This window comes from Amphiura filiformis, chromosome 9 (assembly GCF_039555335.1).
Source record: "Amphiura filiformis chromosome 9, Afil_fr2py, whole genome shotgun sequence".
Classification (NCBI taxonomy): domain Eukaryota; kingdom Metazoa; phylum Echinodermata; class Ophiuroidea; order Amphilepidida; family Amphiuridae; genus Amphiura; species Amphiura filiformis.
In genome coordinates this window covers 51,359,877-51,373,456 of record NC_092636.1, presented here as the reverse complement: position 1 = coordinate 51,373,456, position 13,580 = coordinate 51,359,877, and the positions used below count along the sequence as shown (strand labels likewise).

The 13,580-nt window shown below is 38.7% G+C and overlaps 1 long non-coding RNA gene across 1 annotated transcript; it reads left to right on the top strand.

Moving 5' to 3' along the window:
* The first annotated feature begins 436 nt into the window (after positions 1-436).
* On the top strand, positions 437-7,418 carry LOC140160354 (uncharacterized). Its single transcript, XR_011859967.1, has 4 exons — positions 437-3,127; positions 3,622-3,698; positions 5,189-5,258; positions 6,972-7,418. It is a non-coding gene; the product is annotated as an uncharacterized lncRNA (long non-coding RNA).
* The last annotated feature ends 6,162 nt before the right edge of the window (positions 7,419-13,580 follow it).

Sequence of the window (13,580 nt, the reverse complement as noted above, 5' to 3'; positions counted from 1 at the left end):
GTACCGGCTTGAAATTTTGCATCCGTACATAGTACCTACTCATGAGTAGCATTTAGTGCAAACATTATGAGCAGTATGGTTGGTGTTTTCATATTGTGCCTGCTGGATGGTCTTTTGTTTGTCTTCAGAAAGTGAGTCTAGTGCTTGGCAATTGAAGCACTGTGTTCCTGTTTTCATTGCCTAGGTATATATATATGCTTGTTGGCAACCTAAAATGTATAACATAGATATGGCGAGATAGATATATGCTTGTTGGCAGCCTAAAATGTATAAAATAGTTATGAGATAGATAGCATGATTGTATTGACATTTTTTCTAGTATGCTTTGTATTTCAGAACGACATGCTTTTGTTTCATTTTATTTACTTTACTGACACTTTTGTTTTTCTTTGTAAGTGATTTTATTCTTTCAGATCGTAATGGTTATACCACTGAACAGCCTCCTTTCCGACTGCCTACGTGACATAAATGGCATTAAGCAAGTACCCAACAATGATGAACTGTACAGATGGGCACATCCCACACATTGTACATGGAATGGATGGTAATGGTAAATGATAATAACTACAGGTGGTGACCAATCACATATGTAAATATTATAAGCAGCACAGATGGTGAGTAATTGGGTGTTTTGCAATCAAAATCGAGAAAGTGAAAAAACATACTTCTTAAATAAGCATTATATGCATCAATGTTCCACAGGTCTTGTCTATCTTTGTTACAGCAGGATTTCGTGATCCTAGCATCCTCTTTTTATGACATTTTTCAGTAGCTATCCACGTAAAAAGCTTACTTAGTATTCCCAAAATTTCAGTTGATTCCGATATTGCGCTTGCAAGCTGTGCATGATTATGTGTATTACACTGCTCCAAAGACAATGTGTTGTAATTTCATTCTGGTATACCAGAACGTAATTCAAATTTGACGACATTTTTGCGAAATGAATTAATCTGCAAGAAATATTTTGTATATAAACATTATGTAGCTAGAGGTATCCTGTGGTATAAACATCTCAACTTTTTTTGAGAAAAGTGGTGGGATGAGGCTGTGGATCACGAAATGCCCTTGTAATTGAATAGTGCTGTGTGTGTCTTGGTGTTAATGTCCTGTACGTGGCTATCTTGGCTGAAAGAGTTTTGTTGCGCTTGTGAACGTACTATGTTTGATTGTATCTTCCATTCCATTCTATTCTATTCCATTCTAAGTTCCATTTTATTGCAATTGTCCATTCAATTGTACTGTAAAATTGCCACTGGATGCCTTAATTGTGGTGTTATCGGCTTCGACTTCTTGAACTCTCCAGAAATCACACCTTCTCCTACTGGAGAATGAATTTGATCAATTCCTGTCCGACCAGTTGTACTGTACAATTGCTATTGTGTACCTCCTAGACAGTACTGTCGGCGACCGGTGTCCTGTTACCCTCTCCTACTGGTCTACCCCCAGTTAGAGAGATTTTATGAATTCCTGTCCGACCAGTTGTACTGTACAATTGACCAATTGTACAGTATAATTGCTATTTTGTACCTCCTAGACAGTACTGTCGGCGACCGGTGTCCCATTCCCCCGCTCCTACTGGCCTAGCCTCCAGTTAGTGAGCTTTTGTGTTTGTACTGTCTCTCTGTATTTGTCTTTCTGTCTTGTCCTGTTTGTGCACTTGGGGTCTTTATGTCTGTTTTATGTTATGTGTATCTTGTTTTGTTAATGTTGTGTATGTTCACAAAGTGCATGGGCTGGGGAGGGGGCAGGGGGGAAAGGGAGCGCATGGTTGAATTTTTTTATATGTACTAACATTTCTCTTGTGCACTTTTCTTTGTATTTCAGATGGCTTGTGGAGCTGGAGATAGGGTTTACGACAGAAAAGGAGGCAATAAATGGTCAGTATTATGTTTATGTATGTATAAAATAGATATCGTAAGATAGATATGCTTGTTTGGCAACCTAAAGTGTATAAAATAGATATGGTGAGGGGCTGGTCCTTTACCAGAGTGAGGATGTGAGCTTCCTTCACCTCCCTAGCGCAATAGCCTGTTGGCGACCTAAAATGTATAACATAGATATGGTGAGCATTTTACTTGAATGGTCAAGTATGAAGCCCACTCGATGTTGACTTCCTAAGCCTTTTCAGCTTGTGTAATGCGTAGATACATACTTGCTGTTCATCATGATTGTAAGAAATACTGTAAGTGAGTAGATCTATATATTGATCGGGAGTTCATGGTCTGGTATCTAGTTAGGCTAGGGTTAGGACCAGGGGATAGGGTTAGAGGTGGGGTTAGGGTTAGAGGTAGAGGAGGGTTAGAACTAGGATTAGGCCAGGGTTAGGGTTAGGTTTAGAGGTACCGGCTTGAAATTTTGCATCCGTACATAGTACCTACTCATGAGTAGCATTTAGTGCAAACATGATGAGCAGTATGGTTGGTGTCTTCATATTGTGCCTGCTGGATGGTCTTTTGTTTGTCTTCAGAAAGTGAGTCTAGTGCTTGGCAATTGAAGCACTGTGTTCCTGTTTTCATTGCCTAGAGATATATAGGCCTATATGCTTGTTGGCAACCTAAAATGTATAACATAGATATGGTGAGGTATATGCTTCTTATGTATAACATAGCTAATGATGAAATATGCTTGTTAATGTAACAAGCCTAAAATGTATAAAATAGATATGGTGAGATAGATAGCATGATTGTATTAACATTTCTCTAGTATGCTTTATATTTCAGAACGACATGCTTTCGTTGCATTTTATTTACTTAACTGACACTTTTTTTTCTTTGTAAGTGATTTTATTCTTTCAGAATGTAATGGTTTTGCTAACCACTGAACAGCCTCCATACCAACTGCCTACGTAAGCATCCATGGCATTAAGCAAGTACCCAACACCCGGACCCAACAGTGATGAGCTGGACAGATGGTACGGACACAGCCCACCCAAAAACCACTCAGGAGTTCGGCAACGCCTGCTGCACCCAGAGTACTTACTTAGCAAAGCTTATCTCAGAGGATATCTTACTCTCAGCTCAAGATATCAGAAGATGGTCAAGGATAGAACACACTGGAGATAAATTGTGTCCGTCGCTGTGCTTCACAGCCAACCGATAGATAAATGCACACGGGCCTTATCCTGCAGGTTGGTACCTATTACATGTCATTGAATACTCACTCCTGGATTAAGCGGAGCTGTCAGCTCATGTTGGACATATGCTAAAGGAACATGCTACCTTGTACTTTTGGTGAGAGCAAAACCAAAATTATATCGAAGGTGACAAAAAGCTTACTAATTTGGCAAATATTTTCAAAATCAATACGCCCCCAAACGACTGCTTTTACATGATTTACATGCCAAAAACAAATTTTCCCAAACTTTTTTTTTCTAAGTGGTGTAATGCTATCAAAATGGATTGGAAACAAAGGTATAACATTGCAATGTATTATTTTGCATCATATTATACCTTTTGCGATGTGCACTGTTCTTTCTGCTGTGTCTATTTGTTCTTGTTTAGGGTGTTGTGATCAATATAATGTTCTGTGCGTTGTCTGTATTTTGTGTGCTTGGTGACTGGTGAGTAAGTGAGATGATATTATTTAGAATGTAAACTCTTTCCATTTTTTTATGTTTTGCAGATGCTGATTGATGTTGAGATGGTTTAGTTTAGACATTCAAGATTTTTAGATGTGTCTTCCAACTTCGATTGATCTATGTAAGTACAGTTAATCGCAACTTGTGATGTTCGTTTTTCAATGATGCAATATTGCATTGTCCAGTTTTGAATCATGCATGTATAGCCATTCTGGGCGGAGGTGGGTGTAGCAGGAATTCAAATATGTGAACTTTAAAAAAACAATCTGCTTGCATCTGAAATGAACAACTCAAATGGGATTCTGTGTGAAATGTACTTCACCAATTGTGTGTGACTCACAAACTTTGAGCTGTTTCAAGACCTTTAATATAGAAAATGGTAAATTGTTCAAAATCGACCAAATTGTTGAATAGTCGCATTATAGTGATAAATAAATAGCTTTAAATTGCATCTGAAAATTATGTTAATTGTGTGTATGTATATTGCAATAAAGTATATAGTTAATAGGGTGCCTCGATGCTATTATGGTTATAACTTATATGAACAGAGATGGCTCTGATTACTTAACACTGCACTGTAACATATGGTACCTGGGGCAAGAATACAGATTGGCACCCCTCAATTCTTAAGACAAATACCACTAAGGGACCGTTCACAAACACTTGTAAGGGGGGGGGGGCTGGTGCAAAAAGGGGGCCCTGAAATTTTTTGACCTTCCTAAGGGGGGGGGCCCTGAAAAAATTGGCCGCAAATTTTCCTGGACAAATTAAGTTTATATGCTTTTCCATGGGGTTGACCCATAATTTCCATGTCAAAAAGGGGGCCCTGAAATTTTGAGGTCTGTAAAGGGGGGGGGGGCCCAAAAAAATTTTGTGATGACATTTTTTTGCATCAGGCCCCCTTACAAGTGTTTGAACGGTCCCTAATTTTGTTATACACCAGGCACAAAAAGAAACTCGTCAGTTATATTCATCCTTGCCGTTCAATAACTTGATAATTTTGGATTATTCTGAAATATACATTTTGTTCTTGGACTTTGCTTTCTCATTTGACACCCTGTTCGTGAAAAACGAACAAGAATTGACCAAGATATGCGCTTCCAAAGCCACAAACCCCAAAATCAAAAGTTGCATTTTCAACGATTTTCAATGGGAACGCATCGTTGTTTTGCACACAAGCACCACGGGCCAATCAATAAAGCACACAGTGTAACAGGCACAATTGAATCGTTAAAATTGCAACTTTTCATTTTTGGGTTTGAGAGTTTGGAGGCACATATCTTGGTCAATTCTTGCTCAATGTTAACGAACAGGGTGTCAAATGAAAAGAAAAGTCCAATTAACAAAATGTATATTTCAGAATAATCCAAAATTATCAAGTTATTGAACAGCAAGGATGAATATAACTGACGAGTTTCTTTTTGTGCCTGGTGTAGTCAAATTGAATTTCGGTCCTAAATGATATGCAAGTGAAACTGTTTACTTTCACCACTTGGAGGGGTACAGAATAGGGGCACTGATTTGGTGCTCCCAATGGTGGAAACCATGGCACGTACTGATGATTCATTATGTCAATCATTAATCTAAAATACCCACTTTTCCTTCCTGTAGGTCATGTAGGCAAATGGTGAAGCAAGCATAGAGGATGTCGTGTTCACCGATATCAATGAATGAATACAAGGTAAGCATAATGCAAGGAAAAACAATAAATGCATATCTTGATCAGTATATCTGTAGATCTCTCATCTTCAGATTTTGAGCAGTATACCTGATCGAAAGAAAAATGCTCATAAATCATAATAATTCCAATCACCCATTTGATTTGTTATCAAGTATTCAATCAATTGATCAATCAACTAATTAATCATTACATCAATCATTAAAAGAATTGATCAATCATTATGCTCAATAAGTATAAGGCCAAAAAACAAAAGGGTTCGTCTCAAAGCTTGCGCGCGCGTTTGTAAAATCCCACGATTTGACAAAAAACAAATGCGGAAATTTTTTTATTTCAAAAAAAAATATATTTTTAAGTTTTTTCCATAAAAAATCGGTGAAAGTCAGACTTTTTTTTCAAAATACCATGAAAAAAAGTCGGGAATAAAAAAATAAAAAAATCGCATTTCGCATTTGTTTTTAAATTTCTCGTGAGCTTTGAGACAAACCCTTTTTTTTTTTGGCCGAATCATCAATTATATTTTTATCAATAATTATCGACCAACCAGTTAATTAGCTAAGCAACCAACATTTTGATTCACTTGTTTATCTCCAATCAACAAATCAATTCATTTGTTCAATCAATGAAACAAATGATAAATCAATAAATCATGTATTTGAATCATATTTTATAAAAAGATGTTTAGGCCTACATTATTGTGCTAAAATACTCAATTTTCCTTACCACAAGCCATTGATGAAGCAACCTTCTGGAACAATTATGTTAAATTAAAGAATGTTAATTGTTAGTATCCTGGGGGTGGGGGGGCACTCTCATTATTGGTACGCGTCATGTGCCTGTCAATAGACCCCATTTTTGATGCAAATCTCAGCTTACACCCAATGACCCCCTTTTTTCATCTGCTTGCACCCAATGACCCCTTTTTTCAATTCTATTACTCTTACGACCCATTATTCAAAATCGCGCACTGTGATTTGGTAAAACACGTCACGTGAGAGCACATTATTCTGTAATAATGGGTCAAGCGCCGTAACACATTCTACGCACAGCATTACACTTGGTTACGTGTGCAATATTTCCGTGTGCAGCATTATCCTTTACACCTCACCATTATTTACGTTTTTACTGCCTCGGGACACATTATTTTTTTGCGTGTAAAGGATAGTGCATTGCCCTTTATTTCTTAAATATGCCACCCAATGACCCCCTTTTTTCATCAGCTTCACACCAAATCTGCACATTTTTGCGCACTACGCTTTTTTATGGTCAATGACGCCCAATTTTTAGCATTTCACCACTGAATGACTCCCTTGGCAATTTTTAGCATTTTGCCACTGAATGATCCCCCCCGGGTTAGTATCCTCACAGTGTTAGGCCTACATTAAACTATACTGCATATACTCATTATAAATTTATTCCATTAAATTTGCTAGTATCTGGGACATTGGGGGGAAAAATGCTTCCAAAATTCCAAGATGGTGTATTATCATGCAGCGGTGAGCCATGTATATTACCCACCCAGAAAAACAAATTGCATTTTGACTTGAGCCATTCAACTTACCTAAAATTAATGAATCAAATATAAAAGAACAATAATTTAAAACATTCTTCAAAATGGATTTTGTAACAGAAGTGTTATATATTTTTGATTATTATGCAACCTTTGGGTTACTCACTCATGCTTAACTTGTTTAATTTCTGTCCTTTATGTTTCAGTAATTTGGTATCGTGATACTACTTGGACATCTGATTCTATGATCTATCATAAAAAAACTAAGGATATACTACATACGGCTTTACCGGTTTTCACAACAACACAAGTTACCCCCAAGAACAGTATCGTATTGGATCAATTCTGAAAATCAATTCAACACGCATTGAAGCAGTTAGAAGAGCAGTACCGACACATCTGAAAGGATTGAAAGCAACTTGACTGAATCAAATCTTTGTGCTAGGATTCGTTTGCTGCATTGCAGAGTACATAGAAGAAGAAAGATCCTGTTATTTTAACTGAAGTTTATAAGTAAGATCATAACATTGGTAATTCTTATAGAAATTCTTGTGACGTTACCAGGGTTGGCAGTATAGCTAAGTTAGGGTGCGTTTGCCCCCACTGGTGTCATTCACACCATTCACTGGGTAAAGCAAAAATTGGCAATTCATTTATAAATCCTTGTGATGTCACCGGGGTTGGCCGTATAGCTGACTTGGGGTGCATTTGCCCCCACAGGTGTCATTCACACCATTCAGTAAAGCATAAAATTGGCAATTCATTTAGATATCTTTGTGATGCCACCGGAGTAAAGCATAAAATTGGCAATTCATTTATAAATCCTTGTGATGCCACCGGGGTTGGCGATATAGCTGACTCTTGGTGCATTTTCCCCCACAGGTGTCATTCACACTATTCAGTAAAGCTGACTTGGGGTGCATTTCCCCCACAGGTGTCATTCACACCATTCAGTAAAGCATAATAAAGGCAGTTCATTTAGATATCTTTGTGATGCCACCGGAGTAAAGCATAAAATTGGCAATTCATTTATAAATCCTTGTGATGCCACCGGGGTTGGCCGTATAGCTGACTTGGGGTGCATTTGCCCCACACGTGCTCATTCACACCATTCAGTAAAGCATTGAATTGTCAATTCATTTAGATATCTTTGTGATGCCACCGTAGTAAAGCATAAAATTGGCAATTCATTTATAAATCCTTGTGATGCCACCGGGGTTGGCCGTATAGCTGACTTGGGGTGCATTTGCCCCCACAGGTGTCATTCACATCATTCAGTAAAGCATAAAAAAGGCAATTCATTTAGATATCTTTGTGATGCCACCGGAGTAGAGCATAAAATTGGCAATTCATTTATAAATCCTTGTGATGCCACCGGGGTTGGCCGTATAGCTGACTTGGGGTGCATTTGCCCCCACAGGTGTCATTCACACCATTCAGTAAAGCATAAAAAAGGCAATTCATTTAGATATCTTTGTGATGCCACCGGAGTAAAGCATAAAATTGGCAATTCATTTATAAATCCTTTTGATGCCACCGGGGTTGGCCGTATAGCTGACTTGGGGTGCATTTTCCCCACAGGTGTCATTCACACCATTCAGTAAAACATATAATTGTCAATTCATTTACATATCTTTGTGATGCCACCGTAGTAAAGCATAAAATTGGCAATTCATTTATAAATCCTTGTGATGCCACCGGGGTTGGCCGTATAGCTGACTTGGGGTGCATTTGCCCCCACAGGTGTCATTCACACCATTCAGTAAAGCATAAAAAAGGCAATTCATTTAGATATCTTTGTGATGCCACCGGAGTAAAGCATACAATTGGCAATTCATTTATAAATCCTTGTGATGCCACCGCGGTTGGCCGTATAGCTGACTTGGGGTGCATTTGCCCCCACAGGTGTCATTCACACCATTCAGTAAAGCATAAAAAAGGCAATTCATTTAGATATCTTTGTGATGCCACCGGAGTAGAGCATAAAATTGGCAATTCATTTATAAATCCTTGTGATGCCACCGGGGTTGGCCGTATAGCTGACTTGGGGTGCATTTGCCCCCACAGGTGTCATTCACACCATTCAGTAAAGCATTGAATTGTCAATTCATTTAGATATCTTTGATGCCACCGTAGTAAAGCATAAAATTGGCAATTCATTTATAAATCCTTGTGATGCCACCGGGGTTGGCCGTATAGCTGACTTGGGGTGCATTTGCCCCCACAGGTGTCATTCACACCATTCAGTAAAGCATAAAAAGGCAATTCATTTAGATATCTTTGTGATGCCACCGGAGTAAAGCATAAAATTGGCAATTCATTTATAAATCCTTGTGATGCCACCGGGGTTGGCCGTATAGCTGACTTGGGGTGCATTTGCCCCCACAGGTGTCATTCAAACCATTCAGTAAAGCATAAAAAAAGGCAATTCATTTAGATATCTTTGTGATGCCACCGGAGTAGAGCATAAAATTGGCAATTCATTTATAAATCCTTGTGATGCCACCGGGGTTGGCCGTATAGCTGACTTGGGGTGCATTTGCCCCCACAGGTGTCATTCACACCATTCAGTAAAGCATAAAAAAGGCAATTCATTTAGATATTTTTGTGATGCCACCGGAGTAAAGCATAAAATTGGCAATTCATTTATAAATCCTTGTGATGCCACCGGGGTTGGCCGTATAGCTGACTTGGGGTGCATTTGCCCCAACAGGTGTCATTCACACCATTCAGTAAAGCATTGAATTGTCAATTCATTTAGATATCTTTGTGATGCCACCGTAGTAAAGCATAAAATTGGCAATTCATTTATAAATCCTTGTGATGCCACCGGGGTTGGCCGTATAGCTGACTTGGGGTGCATTTGCCCCCACAGGTGTCATTCACACCATTCAGTAAAGCATAAAAAAGGCAATTCATTTAGATATCTTTGTGATGCCACCGGAGTAAAGCATAAAATTGGCAATTCATTTATAAATCCTTGTGATGCCACCGGGGTTGGCCGTATAGCTGACTTGGGGTGCATTTGCCCCCACAGGTGTCATTCACACCATTCAGTAAAGCATAAAAAAGGCAATTCATTTAGATATCTTTGTGATGCCACCGGAGTAAAGCATAAAATTGGCAATTCATTTATAAATCCTTGTGATGCCACCGGGGTTGGCCGTATAGCTGACTTGGGGTGCATTTGCCCCCACAGGTGTCATTCAAACCATTCAGTAAAGCATAAAAAAGGCAATTCATTTAGATATCTTTGTGATGCCACCGGAGTAAAGCATAAAATTGGCAATTCATTTATAAATCCTTGTGATGCCACCGGGGTTGGCCGTATATAGCTGACTTGGGGTGCATTTGCCCCACAGGTGTCATTCACACCATTCAGTAAAGCATTGAATTGTCAATTCATTTAGATATCTTTGATGCCACCGTAGTAAAGCATAAAATTGGCAATTCATTTATAAATCCTTGTGATGCCACCGGGGTTGGCCGTATAGCTGACTTGGGGTGCATTTGCCCCACAGGTGTCATTCACACCATTCAGTAAAGCATAAAAAAAGGCAATTCATTTAGATATCTTTGTGATGCCACAGGAGTAAAGCATAAAATTGGCAATTCATTTATAAATCCTTGTGATGCCACCGGGGTTGGCCGTATAGCTGACTTGGGGTGCATTTGCCCCCACAGGTGTCATTCACACCATTCAGTAAAGCATTGAATTGTCAATTCATTTAGATATCTTTGTGATGCCACCGTAGTAAAGCATAAAATTGGCAATTCATTTATAAATCCTTGTGATGCCACCGGGGTTGGCCGTATAGCTGACTTGGGGTGCATTTGCCCCACAGGTGTCATTCACACCATTCAGTAAAGCATAAAAAAGGCAATTCATTTAGATATCTTTGTGATGCCACCGGAGTAAAGCATAAAATTGGCAATTCATTTATAAATCCTTGTAATGCCACCGGGGTTGGCCGTATAGCTGACTTGGGGTGCATTTGCCCCCACAGGTGTCATTCACACCATTCAGTAAAGCATAAAAAAGGCAATTCATTTAGATATCTTTGTGATGCCACCGGAGTAGAGCATAAAATTGGCAATTCATTTATAAATCCTTGTGATGCCACCGGGGTTGGCCGTATAGCTAACTTGGGGTGCATTTGCCCCCACAGGTGTCATTCACACCATTCATAAAAGCATAAAAAAGGCAATTCATTTAGATATTTTTGTGATGCCACCGGAGTAAAGCATAAAATTGGCAATTCATTTATAAATCCTTGTGATGCCACCGGGGTTGGCCGTATAGCTGACTTAGGGTGCATTTGCCCCCACAGGTGTCATTCACACCATTCATTAAAGCATAAAATTGGCAACTCATTTAGATATCTTTGTGATGCCACCGGAGTAAAGCATAAAATTGGCAATTCATTTATAAATCCTTGTGATGCCACCGGGGTTGGCGGTATAGCTGACTTGGGGTGCATTTGCCCCCACAGGTGTCATTCACACCATTCAGTAAAGCATAAATTGGCAATTCATTTAGATATCTTTGTGATGCCACCGGAGTAAAGCATAAAATTGGCAATTCATTTATAACTCCTTGTGATGCCACCGGGGTTGGCGGTATAGCTAACTTGGGGTGCATTTGCCCCCACAGGAGTCATTCACACCATTCAGTAAAGCATAAAAAGGCAATTCATTTAGATATCTTTGTGATGCCACCGGAGTAAAGCATAAAATTGGCAATTCATTTATAAATCCTTGTGATGCCACCGGGGTTGGCGGTATAGCTGACTTGGGGTACATTTTCCCCCACAGGTGTCATTCACACCATTCAGTAAAGCATAAAAAGGCAATTCATTTAGATATCTTTGTGATGCCACCGGAGTAAAGCATAAAATTGGCAATTCATTTATAAATCCTTGCGGATGCCACCATTCAGTAAAGCATAAAGATGTCTTTGTGATGCCACCGGAGTAAAGCATAAAATTGGCAAATCATTTAGAAATCTGTGTAATTACATAAGAATGCAATATAGAGTTTACATGATTTGTTATCATGATTACAGGTGATTTTATGGCTGATTGATTCTCTTGGGAATGGTTCAAAACATGCACAAAAAGGAGTTTTTATTTTTGGCATATTTAAAAAAATTTGGCACATTTTTGTGGTCTAGTAAATGCATTCTGATATCACGTTTTCTCGGCTTTCCATCTTGCTTCCATTTTTGGCTGAGGTGTATTCTTCTAAGTTTGTCTTGTTCCCCTCTTGTTCTAGTTTGGATTTTCTTTCTTTCCCTTTTTGCCTGTTCTTCTATTCTAAGGTTTGTCTTGTTCTGGTTAGGATTCTCTTTTCCGTATAATTAATGTGATATTAGAGTGTATGCGTTCGATCATGTAGATGAAAAAGGGGATGTGCTTTCAAAAAGGGGTGATATTGTGGTACATGCATGCAACCTTGCGATGTACACAACTAAATCAAAATTATGTATTGTAAGAAAAGCAGTTTTGCTAAAAATTTGTCCAAATCAAGATAGCAATTATGTGACATGTGTTGCATTCAGGTTATTTTTTCACATTCATGATTGACCTTGGAGCTTCATTGCCTTTCTCAAGTCGCTTGGTTGCCTATAAGGGCCAGGAATTTTTCCTGATTTATTTTTATCTGTTTTCACCTCTATCCTAAGGGGCTAGCATTTTCTTTGGAAGGGGGTCCCAAGTTTACAAGAGTCAGCGTCAATAAAACTGCGATACCCCCATTTTCAGCAACAAAAATTGTGACCCCACCACCACCGATACACCTTACCACTTAAACAGGTTGTATTGAAATCAGTCTTTTTGAATAAAATAAACACACTATCTTGTGACTCCTACATTTTGATCATCAAAATTTTATGACCCCCTATTTTTCTTTCCAAAATGTATGACCCCCCCAATGTATTTGGGACCCCCACCCTTCCAAAGAAAATGCCAGCCACAAAGACCACACTGTATGTATTCAGGACTGAGTTTAAAAAAAAAAATTGTAGATGTTGTAGATTACAAAGCGTAATATTTTTATTATAGTTTTATTATGTGAAAAGCCATTTTATGCTTCAGAGAGAAAAACAAAGTACTTATTTAAAGGGACCATACACAACCACTTGTTAGGGGGGCCTGATGCCAAAAAAATGTCATCTTGAAAAAATTTTCGGGACCCTCCCCTTTTAAGATCTCAAAAATTTCGGGGGGGGGGGCATTTTTGACATGTAAATTATGGGTCAATCCCATAGAAAAGCATATAAACTCAATTTTCCCAGGAAAACTTGTGGTCATTTTTTTCAGGGCCCCTTATGAGGGTCAAAATTTTGAAGGGCCGATTTTATGCATCGGGTCCCCTTAACAAGTGTTTGTGAATGGTCTCTTATGTCACCAATTATAATTTGTGTGATCAGTGATATGAAACAATTTTAAAACAGAAACACTGCATGCATTTGAATTTTGTCATTTGTTGTAAAAATGTTTGGATCCGTAAAGTAATTTGATCTTCACAAAGCTAAGATGAGATTACTTGGTAATAACTGATTAATGTTCAATTGTTTAGATAATTTTGGCCAGTGGTGGCGCCATGGGGCACCACATGCCCCTATAAGAACTCTTCCCATAGCCCCCCGTAAAGATGCAAAATTACAAAATTGAGCAAAGATTTTGTCCCCTGAATTTCACTTTGTGCCCCCTGCACTCAACCCCACAAAAAACTCCTGGTGTTGCCACTGGCTTTTGATGGTTATAATTTACTGTGTGATTTTGTAGGTATGTTATCATGATTTTTTCCCCGGA